This window comes from Miniopterus schreibersii, assembly GCF_964146895.1.
Source record: "Miniopterus schreibersii genome assembly, chromosome: 1".
NCBI classification, from domain to species: Eukaryota; Metazoa; Chordata; class Mammalia; order Chiroptera; family Miniopteridae; genus Miniopterus; species Miniopterus schreibersii.
This window is the reverse complement of record NC_138101.1, coordinates 98,575,117-98,594,665: the sequence shown is the minus strand read 5'-3', so window position 1 is coordinate 98,594,665 and position 19,549 is coordinate 98,575,117.

Here is a 19,549-nt window from a genome sequence, read left to right as displayed (position 1 = left end):
TCCTAGAAATTCAAAGTTCCTTTTCCTTATCTCACTTATCTAAAAATGTGTTGTTCTTTCGTTAAGGTGCTACTAAGCCCAAGTTCTAACCACCCCTTGGAGCTACTCCTCTCTGGGCATTCTCACATGTATGCATGACACACATGCTAATGAACTTCTGTTTGTTTTTCTCGTTACTCTGTCTTTAATCCAACTACAGGATTCTAGCTGGAGAACCTATATGAGTAAAAGGGAAAATAATTTTTTCTCTTCTACAGCCTTTTGGAGAAAGTTATGTATTTTTTAGTGTGTTAATATTCTAAAACTGGCTTTACTTCTAGTTCAAGAAGAGGTAACTGTTACAAAATTTTAAAGGGTTATAGTAAGGCTTCAGTTATTCATACACTGGCCGATACTTGAGATTTAGTATTTAGAGTTTTATTTTAGTTAGCAAAATTTTGATTTTCATAAAACAGACATTCTGTGCAGTGTGGAGAGCCTAATTGGCTGACTTCAGTCTATTATACTTCAGTGAATGAGTTTATTGCACAAATTCCTTGAATGTTTAGAGATGATAAACATTGGGAAGAAAATAATTGGGAAGGAAAGTTATATAAAAAGAACGAGGAAAATGTCTTTGCCTGCTTCATAATTCCCTAAGGTCTACCATTCTGTACTCAGAGTTGTATTGGGGAAAGGAGACCCCAGAGGCTATTGCAGAGGGACAGAGCTAGGAAATGAATGAAGCCCAATAAATTTAGGTTCAAATAGGGATAGAGGAAAACCCAGGGTCAAGGAGATCAAAGCTCTTCTTCAGTGCTGTGCCAAGCCATGTCTGAGCCTAAGGCAAAAAGAAAAATGTGCTTCCCAAAATATCAACAAATTCCACCTGTGGAACCAAGTAGAAAATGTTAATAAAGGTCCAATAATAAAAAATTATAACTAGATATAAAGCCCTAAGTTGCCTAATTTGTTCCTATGCTATTGTCAGCCCTCATTAACCCACTTCATGTGATGTGACAGACCTGAGCTGCACCTCCGCTTATTAGAAACAACTATTCCTCTTGCATTGCACAGGGTCTTAAAACAAAAAATGACTTGTCTTTATATATAATTTTGTTCACCAAAGATCTTTTGCATAATTTATATTTATAAAACATTGCATAAAAATATTATGTAACTGCTAAGTTTTGTAGAGCTTCCTTGTATTTTGGAATGGGGCAAGCGCCTCACTGCTTCACCCTAATCATGACTCTGTTGGCCATACACATTTCCAGTTCAACAGAGGACTAAGCAATTATATAATTTGTGACAATTATATACAATTATATAAAAAGAATTTTAAAATGTGTTATTCATGTCTTCTTCCTCATGTCTTTTTTATTCTTTTTTATTGTATTTATGCAGTGATTAGAACCTCTATTATCACCTCTGTTATCGTGTTGATTTGAAGTGATGACATTGTATCTCTTTCTCATATTTGTGTGTTTAAAACAATGTTACTAACATTTCACCATCAGGATTCATTATCACTGTAGGATATTATTAGTTATTGGTTTTCAGGTTAAAGAAGTCTATTCTTATTTGGCTAAGAGTTTTTATCAGACAATAGTGCCAAATTTCAATTGAATTTTCTTCAGCTATAACTAATATATCTCTTTATCTGTTATAATATAAATTACATTTATTGATTTTCTAATGTTAAACTATCCTATTGTTAGCATAGGTAGCTAGTTAGTATTAATAAAGGAGAGGAGCAAAAGGAATCAAACATTAAACATAATAAACTAGAGAGCTAAACCAGGAGGTTGCAGCATTCGTAGGCTTCCCAGGGGACCACTGCATCTTCTGCCCTGGGGACCTAATCCCTGAAGTGGGCAGGAAGGATGTTATAGGTCATTAGCTTGGACTGCTGAGGGAGGAATAAAAACAACAGAAGAAATTCCTTTGCTGAGGCATGTGCAATAGAGTCCAAGATGGCAACCATAGGGGGAAGTGTCTGTCCTGAGAAAAAGATAGAATTTGGACAAAGGGACACAGAACCCTGGGGGATCTAGGAAATTCATTGGTTAGGGGAGGGCTCAGCACAAGCTCATGAAGGACTAGGAAATTGATTAGTTAGTTTGAAAGAGCATGGATCCCAATTCCAAGGTAATATAATTAAAGCCTAACAAAGGCTCTCCCTCTCTCTCTCCTCCCTCTCCCTCCTCTCCCTCTCCCTCTCTCTCTCCTCCCTCTCCCTCCTCTCCCTCTCCCTCTCCCCTCTCCCCTCTCCCCTCTCCCCTCTCCCCTCTCCCCTCTCCCCTCTCCCTCTCCCCTCTCCCCTCCCCCTCCCTCTCGTCTCTCTCTCTCGCGCCTGGTAACACACATTGGTTCACCTGTTGGGTCACAACTTCTCTCTCCATAGAAGCAATGTGGGCCTAGCAGCCATGTAGGCCCCAGGCGCAGGCTTCAAGTACAAGCCTAGGCAGAGCAACACTGCCCAGGCAGGAGTGCTGCTGGGAACAGAGGTCAGTCTAGCCAGATGGAGACAGCGCCTGAACTGGGCTGAACCAACAGCAAAGAATTTCTGGGCCCTGGCCTTTTGGGCTTGATGAAGACAAGCCTTGACTTCTTCCCCTGAGGGATGGGGCTGAACTGGGGATGGTTCTTTGTTTTGCTTCAGCTTCAATAAATCTCACCATCACACTTTGCTCCTATGCATGGTCCCTGAAATGCTTTTCTTGTGACACCTCCAGGACCCCAGTCCCACCAGCAACACTATTATTGTTTTGGATCTCTGTTGATTAAATTTCCCTATATTTTACTTAGGATTTTTCCTTCTAATTACTTGTTATTTCCTTTTCTCATATTATCATCTGATATTTATTCCAATGTTATAGTAGACTCAAAAGGACTTGGAAAGTATTCTTTCATTTTCCATCCTCAGGAATTTTGTATAGAATTTAAATTCCTTAAAATTGTGGTAGACTTCACTGTAAAACCACTGAGGCTCTTGTTTTCTTACTGGGCCAGTCTTTAAATTCTGGTTCTTTCACGTACAGGCATTTGAGTCCTTCTTTGTAAAGTTTGGTAAGTTGGGTTTGTTTATTTATTTGTTTGTTTTTTTCTGTTTTGAATTTTTTAGTAATGTCTTTCATGGTTCTGTTTCTTTTAATGTCTGTTTTCCTAAGTTGTACTCTTTAAAAAAATAAGGTCTTATCAAAATTTAAGATTTCCTTGGGATAAAGTTGTCCGTAATATCCTCTTATTATACTTTAACACTTTCAGGATTTATAAGATGTCCCTTTGCCATCCCTGATATTTAAAATTTGTACTTTCTGCATTCCTTGATCAGTTTTGCTAGAGGCCTAATCCCTTTGAGTCATCATTTCAAAGAAAGAATTTGTTGTTTTGTTAATTCTCACTTTTGTTTGCTTTCAAGTTTTTGATGTTGCAGATCACGCTCCCTGGGAAGCAGACTCCAGGTGAAATTTAGCACAGTAGGCTGATTAGGTAGTGTTCTTGAAGTAAATGCTTGCAGGGGAAGGGAAAGGATTGAAAGACAAAGAAACTGGGTTCTGTTCTTTCACAACAAAGGCCTCAGTCAGTCCCACAGAGAGTTCTGGAACTGGGATGGCCTTTAAGAGTTCTGAGTTGATGTGACTGGGGCCAGGGCCAGGACTTCACAGCCCTGCATCCACACTGTTGGGTGCTTCAGGGAAGGGGGAGGAGCTTCCAGTGAGGCTGTTCAGTCTAGCCAGCAGCAGTCCAACAGCTCACAGAATGATAATTAGTTTAATAAAGGAGTGAAGCATAATGTCCACTTTAGAATTTAGAATATCCTCACTTTTAGAATTCATTCTACTCGAGTCCACTTCCACATATGTGTTAAAAGCAGCAGCTTCTTTATGATTCTGATATGCTTTTTTTGTTTTTGTTTTTTTTCTGTTAGAAAAATCTCAAGAGGAAGGAAGCACGGCCACCAATTTTGCAGCGGAGCTTGAGGTTTCAATTGATACTCAATATCATCCTCCTTATTATGGACTCAATATTTGTGTTTCTAAAACTCATGTGATGATATTTGGAGGCGGGGGCCTTTGGGAGATAATTAGGTTCAGATGAGCTAATGAGGTAATCCCATGATGCAATTAATATCCTAATAAAAAAAGGAAAAGATACCAGAGTGCTCTCTTGTTCTCTGTCTTCCATCTCTCCATTACATCTGACCTCCATCATGTGAGGACATAGTAAGAAGGCAGGTGTCTGCAAACCCAGAAAAGGGTCCTCACTGGGAAAGGATTCTGCCAGCACCTTGACTTTGAACTTCTCAGCCTCCAGAACTGCAAGAAATAAATGTTTTGTTCTTGAAGCCACCTAGTCTATGATATTTTGTGATAGCAACTTGAGCTGACAAAGACACTTCTCAAATACCTGTTTGCATTCCCTCAGTCTTAAATATGACCTCTGTTGGTCTGGGTAGTCTGGCTTTGGGTGATTCAGACCTGTATCCATGAGGATTCTATAGCTTTGTTCACTGTACGTTTTCAGGCCATGTTTGTTGTATTATTACATTTATGTTCAAAACTGGGCAAAGGAGTAACAAGAGAATCAGAACAGTGTTAAACATATTCCTCTCTGCTCTCATCCTGTACAAGAGCGTTAACTTTTGCTGAAGTTTAGATCAATTAACCTCATCTGGTTGCTTGAACAAAAATTGCCTGAAGTACTCAGGAAGAAGCTATAGCTTAAATTCATTGGCAATTTTGCAGTGTCCTGTGGTCAATACATTCTACTTTTGTCAACCAGAACTTCTATACCCACAGAGTTCAGAGTTATGGGTTCTGGAGGCTCAAACTACCCAATTGGGAACTGGGATGATATTAAGTGAGTTATCTTAAGACCTTGATTTTCAGGCATTCTACCTTTTGGAAACACAAAACCATATTATGGTTGTTGATTTAGAATAATTACAAATCCTAGTAGTGACATCCCATATGTATATGATCTTACTTATATCTGAGTTAAGTGTCTCACTGGAAATTTTAATTGGTCATGCCATTGTTCTATCCTGCCAGCACAAGTGATGGATTAGATTGGTCTTTATATAAGATGGTGCTTTTAAGAAGCATCAGTGTTTGTTTCTGTATGACTAGATATTGTGCAATTGTGATAGATTAGTGTTGTGGTGAGGGAGCCCATACTGCTGAACTCATGCATAGACTCCTTCACACCATCATGGGTACCATGTTCACAAGCCCATTGTGCCAGCATGTTGGTTGCTGTCAACTGAGCAGGTAATTTGTCAACTAAGGTTTTACTTCTTCCATAGATCTTATACACTGGAGGAATGTGAACATTTGTGATATCTAATAAATGTGTAGGAGCAGCATCTTCAATGTGGAATAGCTGCCTCCTGTATTCAAAAGGACTACTTAATATTGTGCTTCCTTCTTGTTGGTAAGAAGTACAATAAGTAATACTTTTCCCTTTACCACGTAGATGTCACTTGGAGCCCCAAACCCCTGAACTACTAAATTTCACTGTCAGCCCTTATTCTTTGTAATGTGAGATATTAATTTTTTCCTATATCAATCCAGTTCTTCCAGAACCATTCTTTCCCCCATTAAATTACATTGAAAATCTTGATAAAAACCAACTGGCTACATATTCATGCATACATTTTTGGACTACATTCTGTTCCATTAATCTAAATATTTGTCCTGATTCCAATACTCCACTCCCTTTATCACTGTAGCCCATAATGTCTTAAAATAGGGTACTGTATGGTTCTTCAATGTTGCCGTTGCTCTTTATTTTAAAAATTGCTTTGACTATTCTAAATTGTTTCCATTATATAAAAATTTTAGAACCATCTTTTCAATTTTTAAAAAAGTTCTGCTGATATTTTAATATATTAAAATTAATATTTATTATATTTATCCACACAAACATAAAAATACAATTTCATCATTTTCTAGACTATAATGTTTCAGATAAGAACTGTGCTAATATTATTACTTGGATTCCTCAGTAAGTAATGCATCATTTTTCTCTAGCTGCACTTTTTTCCAGGTTAGGGTTAGGGTCAGCTTTTGAGGTTTGTTTTTATGCTTTTTAGGATGGGCTTAGAGGATTCTTTACTTAAGGATTACTTTAGCTCTAATACTAAGCCATGACCTCTTTGATGTCTTTACTGAATGTTCTGGCTGGTTGAAAAGCAAACATTTTCTAGCCTTGTATTAGCTCCAGGAATTGTTCACCTTAAAACTTCCAGTTTATTGAATTCCCCCCATGCAAGAGCAGTTTAGTATTTAGTAACATGTTCAAGGGCACCCCTGTGTATGTCCCTGGAGGTCCTCCTTCAGATACCTTCCTTCTGTCTGGTAATCTGCTTTACACATTCCACACTCTAGGTACCTCAGCCTTCCCTTACTCTCACCTGTCTCTGCAATTCAGTGAGATCATGCAGGATTATCCTCCTGCACCATCACTTAGAAAATGCTTTCAGGCGGATCACAGGGCTCACTTTGACTGTTTCCTTTTCTCTTGGACTACAGTTCTATATTCCCTATTAGCTTATATCTGAAAGCATTTGACTCATATGTTTTCCAATTGTTTGTTAGGAAAATTCCAGCCCGTGTTATACATCATGGCCACAGCAGAATTCCCTATTCATTCTTGATAGCATTGTGTAGTTTACTTATTTTGTGATTACACTTATTATTTGCTTAAACATTTTATGTATAGTCATTTTACATTCTATTTGTGATCTTTCTAATATCTGAAGCCCTTAGGAATCTAATTTTGATGTTTGATGTTTCTTAGCTACTCTCTTGCTCACAGTGGCTTGATTTATTTAATCTTAATCTTTGGATATTCTAGATTCAACATTTTCTCCAGGAAGTATCAGAAATGATTTCTGCTTGGAGAACTGGGACCACGCTTACTAACAAAATGCCAGGTTCCCAGGATCTGCTTTTTCAGGGTTGGTCACGGGAAAAGGCTTGGTCTCGGGAAAAGAATGTTAATATCAACATTTGTCTCAGGCTAGCCTAACTTTCCATTTGTCTTGAAGGCAGTTCACTGTTCTTTGATGCTTTCTCAGGATTTCGGTTATTTTTTTTGTACATTTATTGGATTATATATTAAGGGGTGCTTAAGGACTTACTTATTTTCCTGTAAGCACAACAATTCATTGAAACGTATATTCTATGAAGAATCAATCAGTTTTCCTCAGGGGTTATTTATGTTGACTTTAAAGATCTTTTTTATGTCTTGGATGTTCTGCTTTTTTTTTTTTTTTTTTACAAAATATATATGTATGTAGTTTATTTTATCTTGCTCTAGATTCAATGTGCTTCTCAAATTTTAGGATTTATTCTATTTATCAATTTTGAGAAATTCATAATCTTTACCCTCTTTCTTCTTGCAACTATCCTATTTTAATCTATTGCCTTTCTTCCATTCTTTTTTCTCTCTCTCCAACTTTCTTTAGTCTGTAAAATCCTCAGGTTTTTCCCTTTATTATGGCCTCTTGGGAATTGTCTTAACTTCTTTATGGCCATTGTGTCAGAGACTACCATTTGTTCTCTCAATATCCATGTTCCCTTCTGTAGTTATACAAGTTTTTGACAGATAATTATGCACCCACCTAAAGACAGTATCTCCTAGCCTCCATGAAACTATTTATGGTCCGATCAATGGGACATAAGTAAAGTGGATGTGTAGGAGTTGGGGATCACAGCCTTCAAAGGAGAGGAGCAGACCCTTCTGTTCTTTACGGCTGGGGAATAGTGGTGTGTAGAGGTGATGGCAGGGTATGGAGCAGCTGTGCTGGGCACAGACATAAAACTTACTGAGGATGTTACAAATAGAAATCTGATTTGCTGACAACATGGAAATGCTTTCTTAGCCACAAGAGCCCTGAGTTGCTGGCATTTATGAAAGAAAAATAAATATCTATCTTACTTGAATTACCATTTATTTAGAATTTTGTTACAGTCCCCTATATTCTGTCAGAGCACATATCTAATAAGCCCATATATTGGAAGGGTTTTTTAATTTAATATATTTTTCATTTTTATAAACTCTTTTGGCCTCTTTTCAAATATATCTTTTTTGATGTCATCTTATCTCTTATAGTAATTGATTTCTTCTTTCCTGCTTTATTCGATTTAAAGCCACTTATTTAATAGTCTTGGTGTCAGTCAGAGTGTGATCTGAGAAAAGAAGTACAAGATTTTATATAATAAGGGAATTATTATAGGAATTTGCTCTAATAAATTTGTGGGAGCTGGTTAAACAGTTTTTATGAGGTCATTGTTTGTGTGTCTGGTGCTGAGACTGAAGTCATCAGGACATATATTGAGGAAGAAAAGATGGGTGAGAAATGGGGAAAGCAAGGACAGACTGGTACCTCCAAGGATAAGGCAGAATCCATCAGGACAAACTGGATTCCAGGTCAATCTTTCACCACTTCCAAGTCTCCCAAATCAAAGTTGTGGTGATTTGCAGGAGGGGCTCATCGCAGTAAAGCAGGCCTCATTCAGAAGCAGAGACTCTGGCGGGAGGCATCAGCAGGTGTGGCGTTACTGTAGCTGAGCTACTGTCCCACTTCAGTAGGTGAGGCGGCGGATAAACGGCAATCTACGTGACCAGCAACAGTAACTTGTGCCCAGCACTGACCTTTTGAGGGCAAAATAACGTATTTCCTGCTTCACTTCACCCTTCTAAATCCCATATAAATTCTTTTCCAGAGCTGTCACTAACACAAAACTAGGCTGAGAGGGGAATTCTGGGAAACATAATTTGAGCCTAGTTAATGTGCTATAACACAAATCCACTACAGTCTCTGTGGTAGCCAACCTCAAAGATTTCCCTGATAATCATGGCCTCCTGTTAGTCACACCTTGTGTGATCCCCTCCCACATTTAATAGAACTGACCTATGTAAGTAATAGGATATTGCCGAAGTGACAGTGTGTGACTTACTGGGTTTGGTCATCAAAGGCATTACAGCCTCTTTCTTGGTCTCCTACATCTCTCCTTCTGGGGACACCTAGCTGCCATGTCATGAGGACAGTTAAGCAGCCTTGTACAGAAGGCCATATGGAGATAAGCCAAGGCTTCCTGCCAACAGCCAGCACCAGTTTGCCAGCTAGGTGAGTTAGCCACCTTGGAAGCAGCCTCTCTAATACCAGTGAAATTGCTATGGTCTGAACAACTGTGTCCTCCTTAATTCATATGTTGAAAACTGAATGGCCGAGGTGATGATATTAGGATGGGGGAGGCTTTGGGACGTGATTAGGTCATAACCGTGGACTATGCATGAGTGGGATTGGTGTTATTAAAAATCCCTCACCCCTTTCATCATGTGAGGATAGAGAGCGAAGGTGCCATCTAGAAAGTGGACTCTCACCAAACACCAAATATGCTGGCACCAGGACCTTGAACTTCTAAGATCCAGAACTATGGAAAATAAATGTCTGCTGTTTATAAGCTATGCTATCTATGGTATTTTGTTACAGCAACCCAAACAGACTAAGACATAAGTCTTCAGACAGTTTCAGCTAGTCAGCTCTCAAGCCTTCCAGCTCATATACAACCCACATGGAAGCAGAGACGAGTCATGCTCTCCACACTGAGTTTGTGAACTATACAAACTGTGAGATAATATGATTAGTGTTGCCTCAGCCAATCGGCAATGGTTAAAAAGCACAGTCTTTAGTTCTTCATGGTACTTTGGATGGATTTCTTCCCATGCTTTGTAAGTTTGTATCATGAATTCATTTTAGAGTGTTTTCCTTTTGCTTCTGTCAGGTGAATAAGGGGATTCACTGGCCTGGGTGTAATTTGACATTAACATTTTAGCCTGAGGATCCCCAGATCATATGGGTTACATAAATGTAAACCCCAAATTCATATTAGTTGAAAATCTGTTGTCTCACCTTGTATTTCTCTGAAAGCATTACTTGATGCAATGACTTGTGTGTAGGTGCAGGTGATCCCAGGAAGTTAGAAGGAAGGAGTAAAGAAAGTAAGCCAGGGAAAGACGGACTACAGATAAAGGCCATGCTATTGAGCTATAGTAATCCCTGGAGGCAAATGAAGCGCAGCCTTCCTGGGGGTTTTTCTGAGAAACAATGTGGAAGTTTTCTCAGAATCTTTCCTTTGAAGGAAAGAAGTTGAGAAAAGCTTTCCTGGTTTGAATCTTTCATCCACTGGGGATTGTTGGGTTCTGAGGGCTTCAGAGAAAAGCTGGGACAGTTACTCAAGATAGAGCAGAAATTGAAGGTGGGCCTGGAACATGCACTATTAAAGCCTCAGGAGGATCTTCTATGCATATTTTCAAATTCTAGGTGGGTATTTTTTACTCGCCAACCAGAGTTCAATTCACAATGAAAAATGCTTTTGGATCATCTTGCTGTGCCAATGGGAAGATTGTTTTTCAATTCTATCATTTCATTGAAGGTTTAGCACTTTGCAGATCTCAACTTTACATGGAAGACAGTTACAACTCACTAAGATCATCCCTGCTTATCTTCTGTGCTGATGTGGACACTGGAGCCAAGCTACTAAATTAAGTTCCCATCTTCCCTGGCAGTAAAGCTCTAATATCAGGTCATAGGTTTACCACTCTAATGTTCCATCCCATCATAAACCTGAACCACACAGATGTTCTTTACTGAAAGTTCTGCTATACTTTTACAATATTTGTTTTTCAATATTTTTTGTTCAGTATTTTAGGTGTTTTACAGTAGTAAGATATTCAGCATGTCTAGTCAAAACCCCTGACTTCTCACTTGATTGTAGTATGGCAATTGAGGAAAGGAATGCCAGCCTGTCTGCCATTAAATTCTAATCTTTCTCCAATGTTGGGGGAAGCATTTTGGATACAAAGATCCTAATAGCATCCCTAAAATATAATTTTATAAGTAATGAGTCAGGAGGTGGGAGGGAAGTGGAGGTGGCATACAGGACACAGTTGTTTGTTTTCACTGCAAAAGTAATTTCTCAATGTTTAGCCTAATATTGAAACCATACTTAATTTCAAACTAAATGAAGTAGAGCATTTTAGTGATTGTCTAAATAATTTATGCCAAAATAAGACATAAATATGTTTTACATATATTACATAACTATTGCAGGGTGCTACTTATTTTTAGGAAGTACAGGCACAAGTGTAAAAGTGTCGCATCACCTTAATTATTGATTCATTTTTTCATTCTACTATCAGAATATAAGATAAAGAAGCACTTACTCTTCCCTTCATTTTATACTTGCCGGGCTTCTTAGCAAGTGCCCATCTTCCCCATTTTTTCAGTAGCTAAAGAAACAGGTCTCTTTAACTTGTTGAGAAGTTATTTCATCAAAACTGTTAATCATAGCTGAGGCTCTCCTTTGAAGAAATGCATGCATGCTATAAATTGATGCTATAAATTAATGAACATCCACTTACCAAGATTTTTCTGCTTCATACTGCTTTTTAAAAAGTACTAATGTTTTAAAATGGCGAGTGATTATCAAGACTGGCCATGCATTAAATATCAGCCCAGGAAGGCTTTTAAAAAATAAAAATTCCACACCCCTGACAGGAATTAGCATTTACAAGGGTCTTCACCAAGTGCTGATAATTCTAACAAACCTTTCCAGATGGTACATATAAATTTAACTTAGTTCTGATCCTCAGATTAGCTGTGAGAATCACTGAATTAGAACAGGTGACCTATTGGCCTGGATGATTTAGACAAAATCAAGTAGGCGTTCTAAAATTAGAGAACTACTATGGACTTAATGAATTCTGTTATAATGTATTCTTGAATGAATATGTGAACCATGACTTAGAGAAAAGGAATAAAAATTACTACTGTCAAAAAAGAGTATTATTTTTTCTCTATTACTAAAGAAAATTGTTCAGAAGAGAACAATTAAGGGCATTTTCAAACAGAAGAGTTAATTTGCTGTTATATTTATCTCTATATATAGTGGTGAGACTTTAAGAAATCATTTTAAATTAAATAAAAATATAAGGAAGTACTTGCCCAGAGTAAGAGATTTGGGTTAATGTTTGATCACTTTTATATGATCAAACTGGTTTTACGTGTGTGCACAACATATACATTTTATTTTCTAATTAAATGCCATCATATTTATCTCCATTTTTAATTGAGGTATAATAGAAATATACCAACTGCACGTATTTAATTACCATTTTCTAATCTCATCAACAATGTATGAAGTTTCAGATCCTCCACATTCTCACTAATAATTTATCTAATCAATCTTTAATTTTAGGCATTTAATAGGTATGTAGTGATATAACATTGTGGCTTTAATTTGTATTCCACTAATAACTAATGATATTGACTTTCTTTTCGTGTGTATATTTGCTTTCTATGTGTATTCTTTGATAAAGGCTCTGTTCAAATCCTTTGCTTTTTTATTGTTTTTTACTGTTTGCTTTTTATTGTTTTCTTATTGAGTTTTAAGAGTTCTTTGTATTTCTTATATATTCTGAATACAAGGGTTACCTGAGAGACAGGGAGACCTTGGTTTTTGTCTTCTTGCAGAAAAGATTTCAATCAAGGGGCAAAGTGTAGAAAAGAAAACAAGAATTTATTGGCTGCAGCAAAAATATACTTAGGACAATGGAACAAGGAAGGACATAGGAGATGCAACAGGAAAGCCTAGGCTGGGCTGCTTTGTCTCATTGGGAAGTCCAAGAGACAGAAGGGAACAGACTCGGGGACCTTGGAGACAGGTTCAAGGGGTAAGCCTGGGATGAGCTGCCACTGCCCATTGCTCCCCTGGTTGCAAGTCTCATGGGGTCCCCAGAGAGGGAAGAAGGAGATGGCATTGGCTCCCCTGGGGAAGGGGGGAAAGTGGGCCCTGGGTCCTTTGTCCTGAGCATATTTATCTCTTTCTTGAAAGAAGGAAATCTTAGGGGGGGGTCTCAGGAGAGTGTCTCAATAGGCCATTCTTCAGCTTTTCAGGTGTATTCTTTCAGGGTCTCTACTGACTGATTGGTGCTAGGACAAGGGGTCATTAGTCAATGTAGCTGGTCCTGAGGCAGCTAGGGTGTCATTTATCTGGTTTTGCTGCTTTTCAGGGCCTAAGAATACAAATCCTAGAGCTGAAATACAACTCCAGGCCTAGATGTTATCTTCTAGATGAAACGCCGGCATGACCAGCAATGTGCTGGGGGAGGGTAGATTACCCTGGGGACAAATTTCTTGTTTTTCCAGGTTCACCCCTTTCTAGGCATCCAGGGCTCCCTGCTCTGGTGAGTTTCTGTACCCTAATTTCTTTACCTGGGTTTCTGTATCTGGTCCATCTAACACAAACCATTTACTCTCAAGTGTCCTTGGTTTAGGGAAGATAGGATTTACTAGGTGGCTGCAAACTGTTTAACAACCTGTCTCAATTTCCCTATTCCACTTGTCTTGGAATTTTTCTAGATTTCACTATATTATAACACAAGTATGTTAGAGCTTTTCCTCCCAGTCTATAGCTTTGCTTTTCATTCTCTAAACAGGGACTTTTAATGTTGAATTCAAACTTATCAGTTTTTTTCTTTTGTGGATCATTCTTTTGATATTATATATAACCAAAAGTTACACAAATTTATTTTATGCTTTATTTTAGAAATTTATAGTTTTATATATTACCTGTAAATCTGATGTCCATTTTGTGTCAGTTTTTGCATAGTGCAATGTGTAGGTGGAAATTCTTTTAGGGTACAGGTGGGGAATGTGTTGAATTCCAATTTTTCCAACACCAGTTATCAAAGTAATTACATTTTTCTTCACTGATGAAAACCTTTTCAAAATTTGTCTCAAAAATCGGTTGTTAGTTTCTGGATTCTGTTATGATCTGGCTTTATGCAAGCATTACATTGTCTTAAATAATTTAGCTGTTTGTTTTGAAATAAAGTAGTGTGAGTTCTTCTATTTTGTTCTTTTTCAAGGTTGATCATTCTAGATTCTTTATATTTTCATGTGAATCTTAGAAACAGCCTATTAAATTCTATTTAAAATGTGCCAGGATTTAGGTTGGGATAATAGAAATCTATAGATCAATTTTTGAGAGAAATGTAATGATATTAACTATCTAACTATATTAAATATCCCAATCCATGACCAAAATATGTTTTTCCATTTACTTAAGTCTTCTTTAATTTCTCTCAACAATGTTTTGGGATTTTGTTGTTGTTATTGTTGTTTAGTTTTCAGTATTCAGGTATTGTACATTTTTTGTTAGATTTATTCCTAAGCATTTAGTACTTTCATACATTTAATACAGTTGAAAATTGTATTTTTAAATTTTGTTTTCTTATTTTCATTGTAGGAATAGAGTAGCACAATTGATATATTTTATATCAATTTTTTACCCTGCAACCTTGCTAAACTTAGTTATTAGTTTTAGTAGATTTGTTGTACATTTCATCAGATTGACTACATAGATGATCAAGTATCTGCTAATAAACATAGTTTAACATCATTCTTTTCCATTAGGATGCCTTTAATTTCATTTTTTTAGTGTTACTGTACTGGCCAGAACATTCAGTACAATGTTAAAGAGAAGTGGTGAGTCTGAACATTCTTTTCATTCACCTGATAATAGAGGGAAATCACTAGGACTTTCATAATTATGATTTTAGCTGTAGGTTTTTTATAGATGCCCATTATGAGGTTGAAAAAAATCCCTTTCAATTCCTATTTTGCTGAGAGTTTTTATCAGGAAGAGACATTAGATTTTTTCAAAAATTTTTCCCCCCATATATATTGAGATGACCATATATTTTTCCTTTTTTGTTTGCAAATATGGTGGATTTCAATGACTGATTTTCAATGTTAAGACAACCATGCAAATATGAATAAAACTTACTTGCTCATGATGTACCACACTATTTTATATATTGTTTGATTTGATTTGTTGAAATATTATTTAAAATTTTTCCAACTATGGGTATACATTTAGGTGTCTATAAGTCTGTGGATTTTTGTTTCTTAGAATGTTTGTCACTTTTGCTTAAGATGATGTTGACCTACAGAATGAGTTGAGAACTATTCCCTATTCTTCAGTTTTATGAAAGAGTTTGTGTAGAATCAGTATTAATTCTTCCTTACATGTTTGGTAGAATTCACTAGTGAAAGCAACTAAGCTTAGAATTTTCTTCTTGTTAAGATTTTCAACAGCAAATTTAGATTTCGTTAGTAGATAAAGGGCTATTCAGGGCATCTATTTCTTCTTCAATGTCCTTTGGTAGTTTGTGGCTGTTAAGGAATTTTTTCATGTCATTGAAATTGTTGAATTTGTTGATATAAATTGTTCTTAATATTCTCTTATTACCCTTTAATATTTCTAGAATTCATAATCATGCCAATGGTCAATTACTCAGTGTTAATTTGTATCTTCTTTTTTCTTCCCAATTAGTCTGGCTAGAGTTTAGTCTGACTAGTATCCAATCAATGTGGTATGATCAAGCTGGTTTTATATGTGAGCACAACATAAGCATTACATTGTAGAATTAAAAGACTTCAAACCTGAGTCTGTGGCAGAATGACCACTATGCTTCCTCAGTAAGGAAAGGGCTGAGGCTTGCTATGAAGTAGCTTATTAATGCTGGTGTCTCATCTTTATGTCCTACCTAGTTTTCAGGCCTGCCTCAGCTGTGTGCTGGAGGTAGTCACCCACAGAGGGTGCTTAGTTCTTGGAAATCAGAGGTGGGCTGGTTGATGGCATGCAGGGCAGCAGTTTCTAAGCTTGAGTCTGGGTCCATGATTCACTTCCATGAGGACGATCAATCAAATACAGAGAGAGAGAATTTAGTACAGATAAGGGTTCCAATGTTTGTATAAAGAGGGGAGTCAGAACTTACAAGCACGTCCCAAAGCAAAAGTCCAGTGTTTAGAAACAATTTAGGTAGTAATATAAAGGGGAAAGAGATTTATTACTAGAAACTAGCAAGCAGTTTGGAGGGTAAGGCTGAGCTATGAAAAGAAAAAGGAGCTGAGAAACAGGTCCAGGGACTGACTGGCAGGGGAGTAAAGTCAAGAAAAAAGAGGGAGCTGCAGTAAGTGGGGACTGGACCACTAGAGACCAGGAAATCTCATTTAACATGCGCCTTAATACCTGAATAGGTCTGGAAGGGAAACAGTAAAGTGTGATAGTATTAGCACTATTACTGCCTTGGCAAGTATTACTTTAGCACCTGGATAGAAATTTAAAAGCATCCATATTAAATTAAGCTGTGAGAAAACTGGGAAAGCTGGGCAGAGAAATGTAGAAGGGCTGACAGAAATGGATTTTAAAAGATTTGAAAGAACATTATAGTATTTTTAAAAGGTTGGTAAGGTTTTTGGTACTGTCCTTTCCTAGTAACTGGCAAAGGGAAAAATTGGGTGATTCTCAGAAGTTCCTCATGGTCCAGTTACCCAAACAATGTTATTTACAAAACTGCACAGACATGTTCAACTCCATGAGTAATTTATAAAGTATTGAAACATATCCTTACTTTCTTGGGCATCACAAGATTATTTTGAGCTAGGAATATTCAAAACTATGAATATGGCATTAACTATAGATTCACATATCCACCTGATATTATGTCTCAACCCTACACAGACACATTTTATTATTATTATTTTAAAAATTTTAAAGCAACTATATAATCACAAAACTAAAGTAAAAGTGAACGCCCTTTTTTTTAATTTAATGAGATTTTTTTTTCTATCACCATTCATCTCCTCTATGCCGTCTTCCTTTTCCACCCATCCCCTCCATTCATCAGTCACCAGACTACACAGACACATTTTAGAAATAGAATATTATTTTTTCTTTAAATAAACTCTGAGCTGATTGAATCATAAGAAGGAAAAAAAGTCTTCATCTGATTAATTATTTGATGACCACTACAATTATTTCCCATTAAATTAAAAGGAGGCTGTATAATATGATTGATTCATTCTAACTAAACTTTTTATATAGCATATATTCTATATATTTCATGCCATTAAATGTATTCATTGTCTTTAATTTTTCCTTGTCTTTATATTCCATATAATTATTTCAACAGTGATTTTTTCCAGTATTTTTCTTATTTAAAAATAGTCATATAGAAATTCAAATAATACTGAAAATATAAGGAAGAATATTAAAAATAAAGAATAATGTTAAAACCTGACTCCAAATCTCACAAAGCAAAAGCAAAGTTTTTAAACAGTCACTCTATGTATGTAAATTTTATCCAGATCCCAAATTCTTTCAAATAACTTGACCTTAGTGCAAGTCTAGCTAAAAATTCAAATGTCTTCCTTTACATTAATTTTCTTCTTAGGGGCCTCTGTTGAGTTTCCCCATAATCAAGAAAAGGTCAATACAACTCTATCAAACCTCATTTAATATGTTTGAACTTCTATTGGACTACAATGGAGCGTCAGTTTGCTTAGTACAGAAGTCTTTTGACTTTCACAGATACATAGAGACCAATGAGAAGAGCAGTGCCATCATACTTCACTTGGCAGAATCAAAGTCACTGAATCCCACCTATTAGAACATGTCCAAACCATGCATGGGCGATGGTGGGGAGGGGCTAGTGGGAGAGGCTGGCGCTGGAATCATTGTCCTCTCCTCCCTAACCCTACACAGCTGACAATCTCTGAATTAATTTTTCTCAGAGTATCTTTAATGACTTTGAAAGTCAAATACATTTATAGTTTGCAAATCTGAATTGTACATTGAACAGGCATTTTCCTGAAAGATACCACAGTGAGACAATCTTCATTTTCTTGGACTATCTTTGAACTGTATTTTTGAACATAAAAAAATAAAGAAGAAGAAGCTTTCTGTTTTGTTCTCTAATTATAATCTGAAGGTTTGGCCAATTTTCCCTAAGGCTGTTTATTTTCTTAGGAAAATAAAATGAAGAGGTCTTTCTCTTTAGCTATACATACAAAATCTGTTATTTAATCTATGTTGAATTTAATGAGTTAGCCAATGTGTTATAACATAGTCTGCTGATAATGGGGAATGACAATTCTGTTTAATGATTATTAAATAGCTTTATTGCCAAAATGCATCATTAATACACATTATTAAATTGGCACGGAATCTGAAACGCAAACTGCATTAACAGTTTCCCTTTCATCTTCCCCATATTTTCACTCTGCACCATCGCACACAGGGGACACCTATAAGGGGCTGGTTGCACAGTTGTTAACTTCTTTGAAGCAGGCCTCCACCACAGCTTGGTGGGCGCAGCATCACTCAGGTTTCCTCACATATCGTCTTCCAGAAAATAACCACAGAGGACGGGAAAGCCGATTACATGGTTTATTTTTTTCCTCCTTGGAAATTTTAAGTTCAAAAGACAGCCAATGCCAAAATTGCACACCATCCTCCCAAACTAAGAGGGAAAGCTAATAACTAAATAGAATTTAAAAAGTGAGTTGATTCTGTCCTGTAGCAAACTGCTACCAAGTTGCAGTTAGGAAACTATTTCCAAATTATGAGAGTGAGAACGAAATGGGGTTGAAATACTAATTTCCTTCTTCTTCCTGTTGTATTATTGGTGCTCTGTTAGAATTCTCAGTGTTTTTCCTGGGGCTGTCATAGTTCTGTAAAATGAAAACAAATATGATCCAATTATAATAAAAAAAGCACAACTACAGAGGATAGCTAAAATGATATATCAGGAGTGACATAGAGATGTGATTTAAGAAAAGAATAACTTTTTTGCTTTTAAGCTGTCATTGTAGAATGTATTAGCAGACGATGACAGCTTTCCAATTCTTTTCATGACTCCCATTAAAACTTTATCTGAGCTCACCAACACTCTTCATAGTTCTTTCTAGTTATTGTTACTCAGTGCATTTCCTTATAACGGGACAGAGGTTTGAATGTATACTGGTCCTTTTTAAGGTATAAAAGTGCAATGATAAAGTTATTTCACAATTTTTTTAAAGAAAATAATATATACAGAAGTTTAGAAATATTTCCTTTGAGGATCTGGACCTGAAATCTTAGACAGGACTAAAAAATCAGTCTAAAATTTTGATTGCCAGATAATGACAAGTTATGAGATACTTCTGTGTGTGTGATGTATAATATTGTTTATGACTTTGCTTTCTTTCATTTCCATATTTCCATTAAAATGAAGTTCTATTTTCCCAGAAGACTCTATAGTTTCCTGGGAACTCATAAAATTAGAGGCTAGAAAAACTAAAAAAGAAATGAAAAGAAGCATATTTAGTTCCCCTTTATTGCCTATAACAGCATCACATAATAAAAACAGTGAAGAAACAGCAGCTCTCATTTTGATCTTTTGGAGTCCTATATGTGTACTGTATCTCAGCTTTAGTAATCATAGTTCTATTTGCTAAAGATGCATTATGTTCTTTTGAGGAAATAAATACTATAATTGTACCTAAAATGTTATTTTACTTGTAGTCAGCTTTTATTGTCTTCAGTGGTAATCTAAAGCCAAAGTGGAAAGCACACCTTTGGGTCAACTGATGCTCAAGTAATAGTACAGTGGTACCTCGGTTTTCGAATGTCTCCATTGAGGAACATTTTGGTTTACAAAGTAA